Consider the following 17,464-nt stretch of genomic DNA (forward strand, 5'->3'; position numbering starts at 1 on the left):
GGTATAGAAGCAGCCACACGGAAGTAACCGATTTGTGACTTGTACGAGTTTCTAACCAGGAATTGTATAATTTCACCTGTTTGCTTTGATAGTTTAGTTTCTCCACTTTCTGCGTGTCAACTTAATATCCAATATAGACACCTCTCGCGGTTTCGTTTATGTCGAAAACTAAAGAGATTTTGTGACATGTTACAAGTTCTTAATCAGGGGCGACTTGTTTAGTCTCGCTTGAGTGCTTCGATGGATCGGTTTTGAATCTCCACATATTAATCCAATTTATTACACACTGTTCTTTTGTTTTCGTCAGGTTCGATTACAGAGTTCTGCAGCATGTGTCGATAGTCCGTTTGTCTGAGTAGTTATCCACGGTCTTTAGTATGGATAAGGACTGTGATTGTTGTGTATGGGCGCGAACCCAGATGTTGACATTTTGCTCTCGGCTCCAGCCTGTGATGGCTTTGGTTACTCAGCTTGAAGCTGCAGTGGATAGCATCACTGTTGTAGGCCGGCCGTGGGGATCCAACGGACGTCCAGCTCGTCCGAGTCCTCCGTTCGGTCCTCAACAGTGGCCAGCCCAGTTACTGCTTGTACTGATGTTGACTCGTCACCTGTGGTCGAGTTGGAGGTTGCCTCGGGGCGTGGCAGGCGGCGAAAGAGTTCCCAGGAGGCCGCACATAAGACCTCCCCAGTTAGTCTTATTAACGGGTTCCAGGAGCTGTCTGTATCTGATACGGTCGCTCAACCAGACGCAGTCGCCCGTCGTGTTTCAGAGGAAACCTCTCAGCCTGCAAGGTCCGGGCAGTTACGGAAGGTTGGTAGTTGGGAGCTCCAATGTTAGGCGCGTTATGGGACCACTTACGGACATGGGTGCCAAGAAGGGGACGAAAGCCAGTGTGCACTCCATGTGCATACCGGGTGGAGTCATTTCAGGCGTGTAACGGGTCCTTCCGGATGCCATGAAGAGCACAGGGTGCATCAAACTGCAGGTGGTGGCTCACGTCGGTACCAGTGACGTGTGTTGCTTTGGATCGGAAGAGATTCTCTCTGGTTTCGAGGGGCTGTCAGAAGTAGTACAGGCTGCCGATCTTAGTTGCGAGTTGGAAGCAGAGCTCACCATTTGCAGCGTTGTCGACAGGACCGATTGTGGACCTTTGGTGCAGAGCCGAGTGGAGGGTCTGAATCAGAGACTCAGACGATTCTGCGACACTGTAGGCTGCAGATTCGTCGGCTTGCGCCATAGGGTGGTTGGGATTCGGGTTCCGCTGAATAGGTCAGAAGTCCACTATACACAGGAGGCTGCTACACGGGTAGCAGGGGCTGTGTAGAGTGAAGTGGGCAGTTTTTTAGGTTAGAGGGTCTCGGGAAAACACAAAAAGGGCTTCAGTCACAAAGCGTATAGGCCGAAGACAGGAAGAACGCAGATACAGGAGACATCGGTATAACAGTTGTGAATTGTTGTAGCTGTGTTGGGAAAGTACCAGAGCTCAAGCGCTAAGGGAAAGCATTGATGCTCAAATCGTTATAGGCACTGAAAGCTGGCTAAAGCCGGAGGTAAGTTCATTCGAAATTTTTGTGAAGAACCTGTCGGTGTTCCGAAAGGATAGACTAAACACAGTGGCGGTGGCGTGTTTGTTCTTGTTGGAAGTAGTTTAACTTGTCGAGAAATTGAAGTAGACAGTTCCTGTGAGTTAGTATAGGCAGAGGTCACTCTTGGCAACCGGGATAAAATAATAATTGGATCCTTTTACTGATTTCCCAATTCAGATGATACAATTGCTGAACGTTCAAACATGACTTCTGTTTCGTACCCGAGTCATAAAATTATAGTTGGTGGTGACTTTAATTCACTCTTGGTATGTTGGCGAAAATACATGTTTAAATCCGGAGGTATGCGTAAAACGTCATCTGAAATTGTGTTAAACGCATTCTCTGAGAATTATTTCGAGCAGTTAGTTCATGAGCCAAGGCGAATAGTAAACGGTTGTGGAAGCACACTTGACCTCCTTGCAACAAATAATCGTGAGATAATAACAAGCATGAAAACGGATTGAGGGATTACTGAAGACAGGATTGTCGTAACAAGAACGAATATTGTAACCCCCAAGTCCTCCAAAAATAAACGAAAAATATACATATTCAAAACAGCAAATAATTCTCTTGACGCCTTCCTGAGAGAAAATCTCCATTCCTACCAATTTAACATTTTAGGTGTGAAGCAGATGTGGCTTTAATTCAAAGAAATATTGTCGGCAGCAATTGAAAGATTTACACTAATTAAATTAACAAACGATGGAGCTGATCCTCCTTGGTACACAAAACATGTCAGAACACTGTTGCAGAAACAACGAGAGAAACATGCCACATTTAAACGGAGGCAAAACTCCAAAGTCGGCGATCTTTCACAGAAGATCGAAATTTAGCGCGGACTGCAATGCGAGATGCCGTAAATTGCATTAAATACCTAGGCATTACAATTACGAACAACTTACATTGGAACACATAGAAAATGTTGTGGGGAAGACTATTCAAAGACTGCGTTCTATTGGCAGGACACTTAGAAAATGTAACAGGTCTACTAAAGAGACTGCCTATACTATGCTTGTCCGTCCTCTTTTGGAATAACGCTGCGCGGTGTGGGATCCTTACCATATAGGATTGACGGAGTACATAGAGAAAGTTCAAAGAAGGGGCAGCACGTTTTATATTATCGCGGAGCAGGGGAGAGAGAATGACTGAAATGGTATAGAATTTTGAGTGGACATAATTAAACAAGCGTTTCTCGTTGCGACGGAATCTTCTCACGAAATTTTTAAAATCATCAAATTTCTCCTTCATATGCGAAAATATTTTGTTGACGTCGACCTATATAGGGTGAAACGATCATCATAATAAAATCAGGAAAATCAGAGCTCGCATGGAAGGGTATAGGTGTTCGTTTTTTCTGCGCACTGTACGAGAGTGGAATAATAGAGAATTATTGTGAAGGTGGTTCGATGAAGCCTCTGCCAGGCACCTAAATTTGATTTGCAGAGTGTTCATGCAGACGTAGGTGAGATTGCGCACAAATCATTTGTATGACCCCTCTTAGAATATTGCTCAAGTGTATGGGACCGGTGCCAAGGAGGACTGACAGGGTGTATTGAATGTATATAGAGAAGGGCAGCGCGAATTGTTACAGGTTTGTTTAACCCGTTGAAGAGTGTCACTGAGATACTGAAGGAACTGAAGTGGCATCTCCTGAAGATAGACGTAAACTATTCCGAGGAACTCTGCCAACAAAGTTCCAAGAACGGCTTTAAACGATGACACCAGGAATATACTACAACCCTCGAAATATCGCTCCCTTGCGGATCGCGAGCATCAGATTAGATTAATTACAGATTAGATTAATTACACCACGCATCGAGGCTTTTAAGCAATCATTTTTCCCGCGTTCCGTAAGTGAATGGGAAGGGGAAAAGCTCTAATTACCGGTACAGTGGGATGTACCGTCTGGCATACGCTTCACAATGGTTCGCAGAGTATGGATGTAGGATTAGGGGAAACAGATTTTTAGATGTGTGCCATTCTCCGCTTGTGAGGCGGCGGGTGGAATAGTAAAATAAGAAATATTGTATTTGTGCGTTCGTCGCCGTCTTTTACAAGGGCCTGAAAACGATTTTTGCGGTCAGCCAAAAAGCGATGGAGAACATATTGACCATAATTTCCAGTCTGCAAGTCCACATTCTTCTTGTATTCACTGAAATCCGTAAAATCTAAGCGATCCAGGACAGTGTACAGTCCTCGCGAATTCACTTCCTATTTGTACCGAAAATGCGTTTGGTAGCAGCCAGGCTGTGACGTCATCCGGTACACAGCGTGTGCCGTCATTTGACTGACGCGGACAGATGGATAGCTCGGTGTGAAGTGAAGTCTTCCAGGAACAAGCCATCCAGGACGGTGTAAACTCCTTGGTAGTTCACTTTCTACTCTCACCAAATACGCTTTTTAGTAGCAGCCTGTGGCTGTTAACATCATTGGGGGCGCGCGTAAGCCGGCGGTTGACTGACGGGGACCGTAAGATAGCTGTGTGCGATGTGTGTGTTTCACTGCCACTCTGGCGCAACGGACGGCCGAGGGGAATATCTGCTATCATCTGCTATACGGCCAAAGAGCAGCATCTAAACTGCCGCTTTCTCGGACGCGTATTATTTAATAACTCTGTTGTGAATCAGTTTACAGTCATCGTAATTTTTATATGAATGGAGCTAAATTGCCTGTAATTACAGAAATAATTTTAGTTTGACTGTATTTAAACTTTGCCGATTAGAATTTTTAGAACTGAACCGATAGTAGAACATGACCTCTCAACTACTACTCTCAGTATCTTGGTATCGATTGTTATTTACGTCAAGGTGATGAAACTTGTTATATATTCATCATTTAATGGATGTAATCAAGTGCTGTAATCGGAACCTCTTATAATTAATGTAACTTATACTTCATCTACTACAAATAATGACGTTTTTGTTCCAAACTTTGTAAATTACTTGAAAAGTATTAGAGGTAACGTAGTGGGGCCAAATACTTGATGTTTTATATCAGTCTGAAGTTTCATACGGATTTCAATCTTTTTAAGTCTAATATTTAGCGCCTTCAATTTTTCGTAAAAACGCCGATTTTGACCAAATTATTGCTCTGATCAAGTTGAGACTTGTAACAGTTGACTGTGACATCCATCTGCACATCTTGAACAATTTTTGGCTTTCTAGCTTTATTGTTTAGCGCAATTTTTTTTTATTTGAAACGATGAATCTAGGGAAACATATTTATCTGATCACTCTGAGATTTAACAATTTCAACATTAATTCACTGGAACGTATGTTGACCAAGTTTGGAAAAGCTACTTTAATTTTTAATTTCATTCTTAGATTATGACGCAATACTCTGTACGCTATGCACAAGCGCGTTTAGATGACATGGCTCTAGTAGCAGTGTCCGGGCACACTCGCTCGCCTCTTCATCTCTCAAATGATACGGCACTTATTTCGCCACACACTCAGCAGAAATTGAGGACTGGGCATGTTACCAAATTATATCCTTATCTTTCAAAGATTAAGTACCCAACAAGACATTATTACATCCTCGATCGTTTACATAAAAAGAACTGGAATGTCCGTCACACGTCGAGAATAAAGTGGAAACAATGATGTATCCCCTCATCCTGGGTAGTTTCCATTGAACTTAGAGAGCTTCATTAACATGTAGACCTTCCGTGAGCCTGAGATATACGGGACATGCTCCTTATAAGCTGCGGAAGTCACCCTGTGATATCCGTTCCCATTTTTCAAAGAGGCCGTGGGAGTTATTGGAGAGTCTAAGACGGGCACGAACACTTCTGTCAAGCATGCCCCACCTACGCACGATGGGGTTTATGTCGGGACTCATTGCCGGCCTTTGCGTTACTTCACCGCCGGCCATTCCATAGCTTCAATGTCCAGGCTGCGCCAGACATTCCTGCTGACGCCCGCCACGTAGGCCCTGGCATTGGAAGAGATTTACGGCCATCACTGCATGCAGCAGTCATCACATGGTCCAACAGGATCTTTTCGAAGTACTGTTTGGCGGTAAACCGACCATGGATAACTACGAAATACGTATGGCTGTCAGCACTGAACCTTGCAAATCTGTTGGTTTCCTGGACGTCATTTGCCAGGTATCGCTCACCACGAGTCTCCGCACACGGACTCGAACTCGACCATCACCTTGCGGCAGAGGATATCTGCACTCGTCTGTGAAAAGCACACCTCGCCAGTGACGAAGTTGCCAATTGACACGGGATCGGCAGAACTGAAGGCGAGCTCCGAGATGTCTTGTCAAGCGTTGAATGCAACGTCCTCAAATCTCCGCTGCCGTCTGTGTACCTCAGTAGAGAACGCTGCATAACACAACCAGTAGGTGGTGAATGGTTTTAGTTGATGCCTACATTGAAACGAAGATCTCAAGCAATGCAGTAAGACCTCTATCAGAACCGATTTAACATATGGGACGTTATACACGTATTCCCATAATTCTTTGGAACAGTCTATTTTAGGCTATTATGACTTAATCATTCATCAGAATACTCAATCAGAATATTCTCACTTCAAAAATACCATTCTAACACAAATTTTCCGCCGGCCGGAGTGGCCGAGCGGTTCTAGACGCTACAGTATGGAACCGTACTCCGAATTTTTCTTTTGTTTCCTTTACTGCTTGCTCAATATACAGATTGAATAACATCAGGGAGAGGCTACAACCCTGTCTCACTCCCTTTCCAACCACTGCTTCCCTTTCATGCCCCTCGACTCTTATAACTGCCATCTGGTTTCTGTTCTAATTGTAAATAGCCTTTCGCTCCCTGTATTTTACCCCTGCCACCTTTAGAATTTGAAAGAGAGTATTCCAGTCAACATTGTCAAAAGCTTTCTCTAAGTCTACAAATTCTAGAAACGTAGGTTTTCCTTTCCTTAATCTGTTTTCTGAGATAAGTCGTAGGGTCAGTATTGCCTCACGTGTTCCAGCATTTCTACGGAATCCAAACTGATCTTCCCCGAGGTCGGTTTCTACCAGTTTTTCCATTCGTCTGTAAAGAATTCGCATTAGTATTTTGCAGCCGTGACTTATTAAACTGATATTTCGGTAATTTTCACATCTGTCAACACCTGCTTTCTTTGGGATTGGAATTATTGTATTCTTCTTGAAGTGTGAAGGTATTTCACCTGTCTCATACATCTTGCTCGCCAGATGGTAGAGTTTTGTCAGGACTGGCTCTCCCAAGGCCGTCAGTAGTTCTAATGGAATGTTGTCTACTCCCGGGGCCTTATTTCGACTCGGGTCTTTCAGTGCTCTGTCGAACTCTTCACGCAATATCATATCTCCCATTTCATCTTCATCCTCATCCTCTTCCATTTCCATAGTATTGTCCTCAAGTACATCGCCCTTGTATAGACAGATCTTCTATATACTCCTTCCACCTTTCTGCTTTCCCTTCTTTGCTTAGAACTGGGTTTCCATCGGAGCTCTTGATATTCATACAAGTGGTTCTCTTTTCTCCAAAGGTCTCTTTAATTTTCCTGTAGGCAGTATCTATCTCACCCCTAGTGAGATAAGCCTCTACATCCTTACATTTGTCTTCTAGCCATCCCTGCTTAGCCATTTTGCACTTCCTGTCGATCTCGTTTTTGAGACGTTTGTTTTCCTTTTTGCCTGCTTCATTTACTGCATTTTTATATTTTCTCCTTTCATCAATTAAATTCAATATTTCTTCTGTTACCCAAAGATTTCTACTAGCCCTCGTCTTTTTATCTACTTGATCCTCTGCTGCCTTCACTACTACATTCTTCAAAGCTACCCATTCTTCTTTTACTGTATTTCTTTCTCCCATTCCTGTCAATTGTTCCCTTATGCCCTCCCTGAAACTCTGTACAACCTCTGGTTTAGTCAGTTTATCCAGGTCCCATCTCCTTATATTCCCACCTTTTTGCAGTTTCTTCAGTTTTAATCTACAGTTCATAACCAATAGATTATGGTCAGAGTCCACATCTGCCCCTGGAGATGTCTTACCATTTAAAACGTGGTTTCTAAATCTCTGTCTTACCATTATACAATCTATCTCATACCTTCTAGTATCTCCAGGTTTCTTCCATTTATACAACCTTCGTTCAGGATTCTTGAACCAAGTGTTAGCTATGATTAAGTTAGGCCTATGCTCTGTGCAAAATTCTACCAGGCGTCTTCCTCTTTCATTTCTTACCCCCAATCCATATTCACTTACAACGTTTCCTTCTCTCTGTTTTCCTACTATCGAATTCCAGTCACCCATGACTATTAAAATTTCATCTCCCTTCACTATCTGAATAATTTCCTTGATCTCATCATACATTTCATCAATTTCTACGTCATCTGCAGAGCTAGTTGGCATATAATGGCATATAAACTTGTACTACTGTAGTAGGCGTGGGCTTAGTATCTGTCTTGGCCACAGTTATGCGTTCGCTATGCTGTTTGTAGTAGCTTACTCTCATTCCTAGTTTTTAATTCATTATTAAACCTACTCCTGCATTACCCCTATGTGATTTTGTATTTATAACCCTGTATTCACCTGACGAGAAGTCTTGTTTCTCCTGCCACCGAACTTCACTAATTCCCACTATATCTTATTTTAACCTACCCATTTCCCTTTTTAAATTTTCTAACCTACCCGCCCGATTAAGGGATCTGACATTCCACGCACCGATCCGTAGAACGCCAGTTTTCTTTCTCCTGATAATGACGTCCTCTTGAGTAGTCCCCGCCCGGAGATCCGACTGGGGGACTATTTTACCTCCGGAATAATTTATCCAAGAGCACGCCATCATCATTTAACTATACAGTAAAGCTGCATGCCCTCGGGAAAAATTACGGCTGTAGTTTCCCCTTGCTTTCAGCCTTTCGCAGTACCAGCACAGCAAGGCCGTTTCGGCGAGGAGTGTTACATGGCCAGATCAGTCGATCATCCAGACTGTTGCCCCTGCAACTACTGAAAAGCCTGCTGCCCTCTTCAGGAACCACACGTTTGTCTGGCCTCTCATCAGATACCCCTCCGTTGTGGTTGCACCTGCGGTACGGCTACCTGTATCGCTGAGGCGCACAAGCCTCCCCACCAACGGCAAGGTCCATTGTTCTTGGGGGGGGGGGGGGGGGAGAGGGAAGAGGAATGGACATTTATAAAAAGGGCCATCGCAGAATTTGGGAAGGAAAACATAGGTACAAAGAAGGTAAAACTGAGAAGAAACCATGCGTAATAGAAGAAATACTTCAGTTGATCAATGAAAGGAGGAAGTAGAAAAATGTTCCTGGAAAATCAGGAATACAGAAATACAAGTCGCTGAGGAACGAAATAAATAGGAAGTGCAGGAAAGCAAAGACGAAATGGCTGCAGGAAAAATGTGAAGACATCGAAAAAGAAATGATTGTCGGAAGGACAGACTCAGCATACGGGAAAGTCAAAACAACCTTCTGTGACACTAAAAGCGAGTGTGATAACATTAAGAGTGCAACGGGAATCCCACTATTAAATGCAGAGGAGAGAGGGGATAGGTGGAAGAGTACATTGAAAGCCTGTATAAGGGGGAAGATTTGTCTGATGTGATACAAGAAGAAATAGGAGTCGATTTAGAAGAGATGGGGGATCCAGTATTAGGATTTAAAAGAGTTTTGGAGGACTTAAGATCAAGTAAGGCAGAAGGGATCGATAACATTCCATCATAATTGCTAAAATTATTGGGGGAAGAGGCAACAAAGCGACTATTCACGTTGATGTGTAGAATGTATAAGTCTGGCGACATACCATCTGACTTTTGGAAAAGCATCATCCACACAGTTCCGAAGACGTCAAGAGCTGGTAAGTGCAAGAATTATCGCACAATCAGCTTAACAGCTCATGCATCTAAGTTGCTTACAAGAATAATATACAGAAGAATTAAAAGAAAATTGAGGATGCGCTAGATGACGATCAGTTTGGCTTTACGAAAGGTAAAGGCATGAGAGAAGCAATTCTGACGTTGCGGTTAATAATGGAAGCAAGACTAAAGAAAAATCAATACCTCTTCATAGGATTTGTCGACCTGGAAAAAGCGTTCTAAAATTGTACAAGATGGAAATTCTGAAAAAAAAGTAGGGGTAAGCTATCGTGAGAGACAGGTCATATACAAAATGTACAACAGCCAAGAGGGAATAATAAGAGTGGACGACCAAGAACGAAGTGCTCGTATTAAAAAGGGTGTAAGACAAGGATGTAGCCATTCGCCCCTACTGTTCAATGTGTATATCGAGGAAGCAATGATGGAAATAAAAGAAAGGTTCAGGAGTGGAATTAAAATTCAAGGTGAAAAGATATCAGTGATATGATTCGCTGATGACATTGCTATCCTGTGTGAAAGTGAAGAAGAATTACATGATCTGCTGAACCGAATGAACAGTACAGTACAGAGTATGGATTGAGAGTAAATCGAAGAAAGACGAAGGTAATGAGAAGTAGTAGAAATTAGAACAGCGAGTAACTTGATGGTCACGAAGTAGATGAAGTTAAGGGATTCTGCTACCTAGGCAGTAAAATAATCGATGACGGGCGGAGCAAGGAGGACATCAAAAGCAGGCTAGCAATGGCAAAAAGGGCATTCCTGGCCAAGAGAAGTCTACTAATATCAAAGATCGGCATTAATTTGAGGAAGAAATTTCTAAGAATGTACGTCTGGAGTACAGCATTGTATGGTAGTGAAACATGGACTGTGGGAAAACCGGAACAGAAGAGAATCGAAGCATTTGAGATGTGGTGCTACAGACGAATGTTGAAAATTAAGTGTATTGATAAGGTAAGGAAAGAGGAGGTTCTGCGCAGGAAAGGAACATATTGAAAACAGTGATAAGGAGAAGGGACGTGATGATAGGACATCTGTTAAGACATGAGGGAATGACTTCCATGGTACTAGAGGGAGCTGTAGAGGGCAAAAACTGTAGAGGAAGACAGAGATTGGAATACATCTAGCAAATAATCGAGGACGTAGGTTGCAAGTGCTGCTCTGAGATGGAGGCTAGCACAGAAGAGGAATTCGTGGCTGGCCGCATCAAACAAGTCACAAGATTGATGACAAAAATTTACCCAATGGATTTGTTACTCGGGTGACATCCAGAGACTAATCAACGTTCCAAGTCACTGAGTTCTTGTGACCGATTAACTGCTGTTACTGCTTCTCTACTGATCACACAGTATTGTCCGCCCTCTTTCTACCGGTGATAATACATGCGCTAATACATCTGATACTTGATATTCTAGGAGCCGCAGAGGGCAAATGTGTAGGGAAAGCAAAAATTACGATATATATGACAAATGATACAGAATGTCGGCTGTAGGTGCTACTCTTGAGATGAAGAGAATGGCGCAGCAGATAAAATAGTGGCGGGCTGCAACAAGACCGAATTTAAAAAAAAATGGAAACAAGTTAGTGGTAGCAGCAGCAGCAGCAATAGTTGTAGTAGTAATGGTAGTAGTAACAGGAGGAGGAGATAAGTTGTGTTTTCAGGTTCAATCATTGCCGAAGTATTGAGGTTATGCGCGGTTGTTTACGCGTTGAAAAATCTCATTTAGTCATCATTCATGAATGTGGCATAGAATGGTGTACGACGGCATTACTGAATATTTATGGTAATACAGCCATCACTAATACCGAACAATGTACATGTCAGGAAGAAGTCAGTATAAGATTAGCTATAACTCAGGAAAAAAGAATGTAGTACTTTCAGCTTTAGTAGCTATTCTCTCCCTAAGCATGCCTTGTTAACCCATGTCAACTCTCGGTATTGAGAGATTGCAAACTGACTAAGATAACGGATGTGGGGTCAGCTTTCCATCCAGATGTGTGTTTTCAGTGTTTTTCTTTAATAACGTTAGGCTAATTCGACGATGATTCCGAATAGCCAGTCACTTGTCCTTATTATGTTATTTTCCGGAGATAATATTTAATTAATTTTGCTTTCTCGTGTATGTCGTAGTGTCTGCATTAACAAAACTACAGTTTCGTTAAATTAAACGTAAAATATTCATGACTTATTTTACAAAGCAATAATTATTATATCTGTATTTGAATTACTCTCTTTAATGATTTATTTATCTGCTAATTTAAGATATTCTGATTATTTCTTGCTAGTACTTATCCATTGGTAGCATTTCCATTCGCAGAACAATTAATCAACACTGAAACTGTTTTGATATCCGCATTTTGCGCATAACAGCACAGTCACGTCATTTCCTCTTTTCACTTCTGTCCGGCATTCAATAATACGTAATTTCGTGAGCACGTGATACAGTTTTGTCGTTTGCTAATGACAGTGCTACGAAGTGACTGTTAAAAGAAGAGAAGAACAACAGTGACAACAACAACAAATACGAGGACATGTAACGAGCTTTCAGAATCAGTCTACAGTAGATTTATTTGCTTCCATCTAGTGAAATAATGAACTGTGTGCGGGATTGCATTCCAAATATCCCGCTTTACTCAGTACATTCACGTTCACTGAAGCAGTTTGTTGGACATTACACCCGTGAATACGACTGCACCTGCATCCATCATCGCTAATACTAACAATAGTCTTAGGTACATTTTGCCTTACCACTAACCTGTGTGATATATTATCTCTGAAGCACTATTGTTGACAAATCACAAGAATTAAATAATATAAAGAAATAAAACGAAACTAGGCGACGTACGTAGCCAGTAAGTTTCCGAATAAAGCTGCTTCAGCTCTAAGTTAGTGACTAATATCTAGCTCCCATCCATAATTACAAAAATGTCACTCATTTAGCAAAACGCAAGTACAGGTAAACAGGAAGCCGTACACAAAGCGATAGATAACAAGTAAGCTATAATTATAGGCAAGTCCTGATTAGTTGCCAACAAGTTTCGAGAACCCCTACAAAGAATTCATTTCGAATTTCATAGTTATTGGTATTTCAGCCAAGAATTGTTAAATGAAGAAGTGTAACAACTCTGGTTCTATGTTAGTGAAATCTAAATAAGGAGGAGTTGTGAGTAAAAATGGAAAAAAAATGCCGTGTCCTCGTTGCAAGAGTCAGATAACACTTTGAAGGCTTGTCATTCGAGTCTGAGTGGCTTCTAATATTATGTTTGCGTCACCTAACGTGCGTTTCCCTCTAATAAAATTTTTTAAACTGTTACATGTTTCAAAAGGCGTCAGCATCCAGATGACGACAGAAGAAAATTGCACTGCCAGTCTGATTCTCAAGTACGACGACACTAAGAGCATACCGCTTGCACTAAGGCGCTACCTATTGAAGCATTGTGGTGTAATCTTCAGGTTCATAAATGTTATGATAAAAATATTAATACTTAAAGTATATTGCTTGTCTAACTATATTATGCATTGGAAATACTTGATTGCGCACCTGCCTAACTATTTGCGAGAAAAATTCCATTTTTTTTCTGCACCTTAGCTCCGTGGAACATGGCGATAGATGACGCGAATTCGAATGATCACATAGGTTCTCTCATTGGTAAGTTTAGTGGGTCGCTAAGGTTCATACGTGCACCTTTTTTGTAGAAAGAACGATACTGAATTCTTGACTGGCCGTTCCTTGCCACGCATTTCACAGCCATACAGGTCGATAAAAGCATCGAAAATATTTAAAGTGTCAGATTAAATGCTATGACCAAAGTCAAGTACTGTCCAGAAGAAGGATGATGTTGAGAAGAAAGTTTATTATTGTTTACTCATTATTTGTTTGTACTGCCATGCAAATTTACAAATGCTTGCTAATGTATCCTGACTTTAAGCGTTTAATGTTGACACACTGTCTTGAATCGCTAAATGTGTGTACTCAAGATGTCCGATTCATTTCGGAGATAAGCACTGTTATCCCGATGCCATTATAGCATTAGCGACACATCTTCTTAATTTCTTGATCTTTTTCATATACCTATTGAATATTTTCGGTATGCAATCGTTGCTTTCTTTGTTTTTCAAAGTACTGCGAGGATAGAAAGTTGTCGTGAAAGTCGTGGCAGAAACAAATACTTATTTCCATTACGTACCGTCGTTGCTCAGACAATAGGTTTCACATATTATCATATCGAACAATGACTGGAACAACAGAAAGCTTGTACTTGCGAAGGTCCTGTTGCAGGAAATATACCCTTACTCTTGTAAACCATAATACCCAAGAATGCTATGGATTGCGTACTGATGACATTTACAATGACGAACATGAGAGAGCAAGGTGTATAGTTCGCGGCCTACACACAGGTGACGACGAGAACAATGAAAATTTTGTTTCCTGGCTACATGTAAGTTATATATAACTTTAGCTATGTAATAGCTTTGTTTACATGGGCCGGCCGAAGTGGCCGTGCGGTTCTAGGCGCTGCAGTCTGGAACCGCGAGACCGCTACGATCGCAGGTTCGAATCCTGCCTCGGGCATGGATGTGTGTGATGTCCTTAGGTTAGTTAGGTTTAACTAGTTCTAAGTTCTAGGGGACTAATGACCTCAGAAGTTGAGTCCCATAGTGCTCAGAGCCATTTGAACCATTTGTTTACATGACTTTTTAAAGAAGACATGTTATAGATCTTTCATTGAAAGAGCAAAATAGAGCATCATGCCGTCATTCTCTGTTTTGGACTGTTTGTATTCTAACGTAATTCTTCCATAGTTGATGGTTTTTGTAACGTGTCTGCTCCTTCAGTTTTAACGGTTAGTAAGTGCGTGACTGATTCAAAGAAGACAGTAGTTCTGTTGAAGAATATTAACGAAGAAGCGTTTCAAAAATTACAGCTATAGATGAAAACATCAAGAAAATGCAACATGCGATGCTGGACGATAGGCAATTAAAGGTGAATGAAACAGCTGGCACTATAGGCAAGTCAGAAGACTGAGAACGGTGCAGTTTACATGATTCCTTAAGTAATGGAAAGCTGTGTGCTAGACGGATGTTTCTTTCGATGCATGGGGAGCAGTGGTACATATTTAAACAAATTTATACTCAGCGTTCGTTTGGTTTTAAAGTCAATCCAATTACTTTTGTGCATCGAGTTGTTACTGTTCATGACACCTGAATCTCACTTCATGACCTTTCGAAGCATGGGTGGAAACCAGTGTCATCTGCCGGAAATGTGGTGGCCAACATCGTCTGGGACGGAAAGGGTATTAACTTCAGTACTGTAAAGCAATTGTTTTAGAATACAAAGTTATCTTCTGAAGCACCTGGGTGAGACTTGCATTGGAAAATTGAAAAAAAAAATCATATTTAATGAGGCTGTTCCATCTGTCCACAAAGGTGCTTTGACAGCGGAACAATTGAGAGTTCTGAAATACTAATTTTTGGAGTACTCATTCTGTTAATTATGATTAGTGCCCGTGAACTAAACACGCTTCTACTAACATTCGGCTGGAAAACGTTTTGAGCCCGAGGCTGAATACTTTGCAGGTGGTCCTAAATAACACTGCAGGGATGGAATCTTGACGCTGGGCAATCGTTGGGCAAAACACATCAAACTAAAAGGGATCAGATACCTGGCCCACAAACATCTTCTATCAGTCCCAGACGACATCTGTTTATCTTGCCCTTGCACAATATAGAGTAACACAAACAAGTTGTATTAGTCTGTGTATCCTAATTTATAAGTGGCGATCAAAAAGCTTCCTTTCGAAGTCGTACAGTCCAGAACCGGTATGTCAATCACACAAAATCTCAGTGAGCATGGAGACAATCAAGCCATCGACGCACCAAGTTGAAAATACCCGTTTTGTAAAACACTGTATTCTGCTGCGTGAAGAAGTCAGTAAGTGCCTCCCGCACATCCTCGTCGACAGGAATCGTCGACCATTCAAGGGCCTTTTTAAGGGACCGAAGGCTTGATAATAGCATAGGATGGCAGCGAGGGTGTATCACTTGAGTTGCTGTAACGCCTCCGTTACGACATTTGCGACAAGGGGGCGTGCGTTACCATGCAGCAGCAACACCTCTCGTCACACCATTTCATAATGGTGGTTTTCGACGGACATGCTGCCTCTTACCCATTCTTCTACCGGTGTTTGTGCTTTGGCAGCCAAGGAAAGAATAACAGCAAGATTGGTCCTGTTTGAACGCATTTCATAATAACATCGTCGTAGTTTACGTTTCGGCATTTACCGCACGTGTGTAGGAAAAGCACGAATGCTGCCCTAATCCCTTGATTCCATGTCGATGCTTTCACAGGATGGAAATTATTTAAACCAACAGACTGACCGTTGCACGGGAGACCGAAACAAACATTTTTCTCTAATTTCATAGTTACCTGTGAGCATTACTTAATCAGGTAGAGTCCGTAATCGCACTCGGCACTTTTGGAATTGCGCAAAACATGTGGGCGAATAAGACGTACGAGTCCTTCATGAGCAATTGTTAATCCGCTTCACTTACAGCGTGTGCAAAATCTGGAACCAGATGACCACTCAGAACACAGTTTCGTGGTTTTATCTAGAATTGTGTCAAATACATGCTACACTTCCTTCTTCCGTGCTGTTTAGTGATGAAGCAACGCTTGTGTTTGATGGAATCTTCAACGTCCACAGTTCTTACGTTTTGAGAGAGATTAACCTGCATCCCACATTTTCCCTCGCTCATCAGTTGCGGTTCTGCGTGAATGTGAGAGCGGATGTTGTTGCTGACTGCTTAATTAGACCATATCTCCAACCTAGGCCATTAAATGACAAACATTAATACAATTTCCTCGCCAGAGCATTGCCAGAATTGCTGGATGACGGGGCGCCGGATCGTTCAAGTCGTCTGCGTCTATTCTTGAATCGATAGTTTCCAGAAAAGGGGATTAGCAGTAGTAGCCCTGTACCATGGCCTACTCGATTTCCTGGTTTCTCCCCTCTGGACTTGTTTACAAAACCGCTATTGAATCAGAAGAGGATCTGGTTGCTCGTACTGTAACAGGAGTAGTAGGAATTTGAGGACACTCCTGCAGTCTTTGACCGTGTTAGACAGAACGTGACGCACCGGTGTAACCTCTGTTTACAATTCATTGGAGGCATTTTTGAACCTATACTGTAACTGAAGTAAATGTATTGTGTAAATGATGTTGTCTGTCGGTAACCCTGAAGTAAAACCTATTTTCCTTACTTTGTGCCTTCACCGTAAAACTTGTAACACCGGAAATGCATATCCTCCTAGTTCCATCTATTGTACTATTTTTTTTCCTTGCTTTGTTACCTCAAGATATGACATCTCTGTCTCTTTATATATTGTAATTGTTTTACTATTTGTATATTTATGCATTTATGTCGATGTATAATTGGTTTGTTTCGTAAATATTATTTGTATTTTTACGCTGGGTCTTGCCTAGGGAAAACTGCTATCGAACGATTACGTCGATAGGTCGTGTGAAGAATCAAAGTGTGTAGGATCTGTGGTAGTGTTAACTCTGCCGCGTGGAGCGCGGGCTGAGCAGAAAGAGTGTGGCGGGAGTAGCGAGTGGAGCAGGTGTGCTGTGTGACGCTCCCGCGAGTTGCCGCGCTTTCGGGGTTTGGCAGCATGTAATTGCGCTCGACTTGCGATGATAGTTTCCGACATGGTGTCGCGGACGGGAAACATTAACTAGTGCACATCAAGAGCCCGTTTCGTCTGGTGACCGTGTCGAGAAGAAGGCGCGCCAACATCCAGCTTCTGCAACAGCGACGGCCGACAATGAGTGACTGTCGCCACCTCCTCGATCGACGGCTTCAAACCTTCAATCAACCAACAAGGAAGACTGGAAGCAAGTAAAGTTTTAGAACTGTATGGCAGACCTCAGCTTTTCAAACTGTACCATTTTCGTAACTATAATTACAGCAACTTAGCATGAACCTTTGTTGCTCATTGTCCCAATTGCATTGCCAAGCAGGGTCCCTTCCTTTTCCGGAATGAA

This window comes from Schistocerca cancellata, chromosome 1 (assembly GCF_023864275.1).
Source record: "Schistocerca cancellata isolate TAMUIC-IGC-003103 chromosome 1, iqSchCanc2.1, whole genome shotgun sequence".
NCBI lineage: Eukaryota > Metazoa > Arthropoda > Insecta > Orthoptera > Acrididae > Schistocerca > Schistocerca cancellata.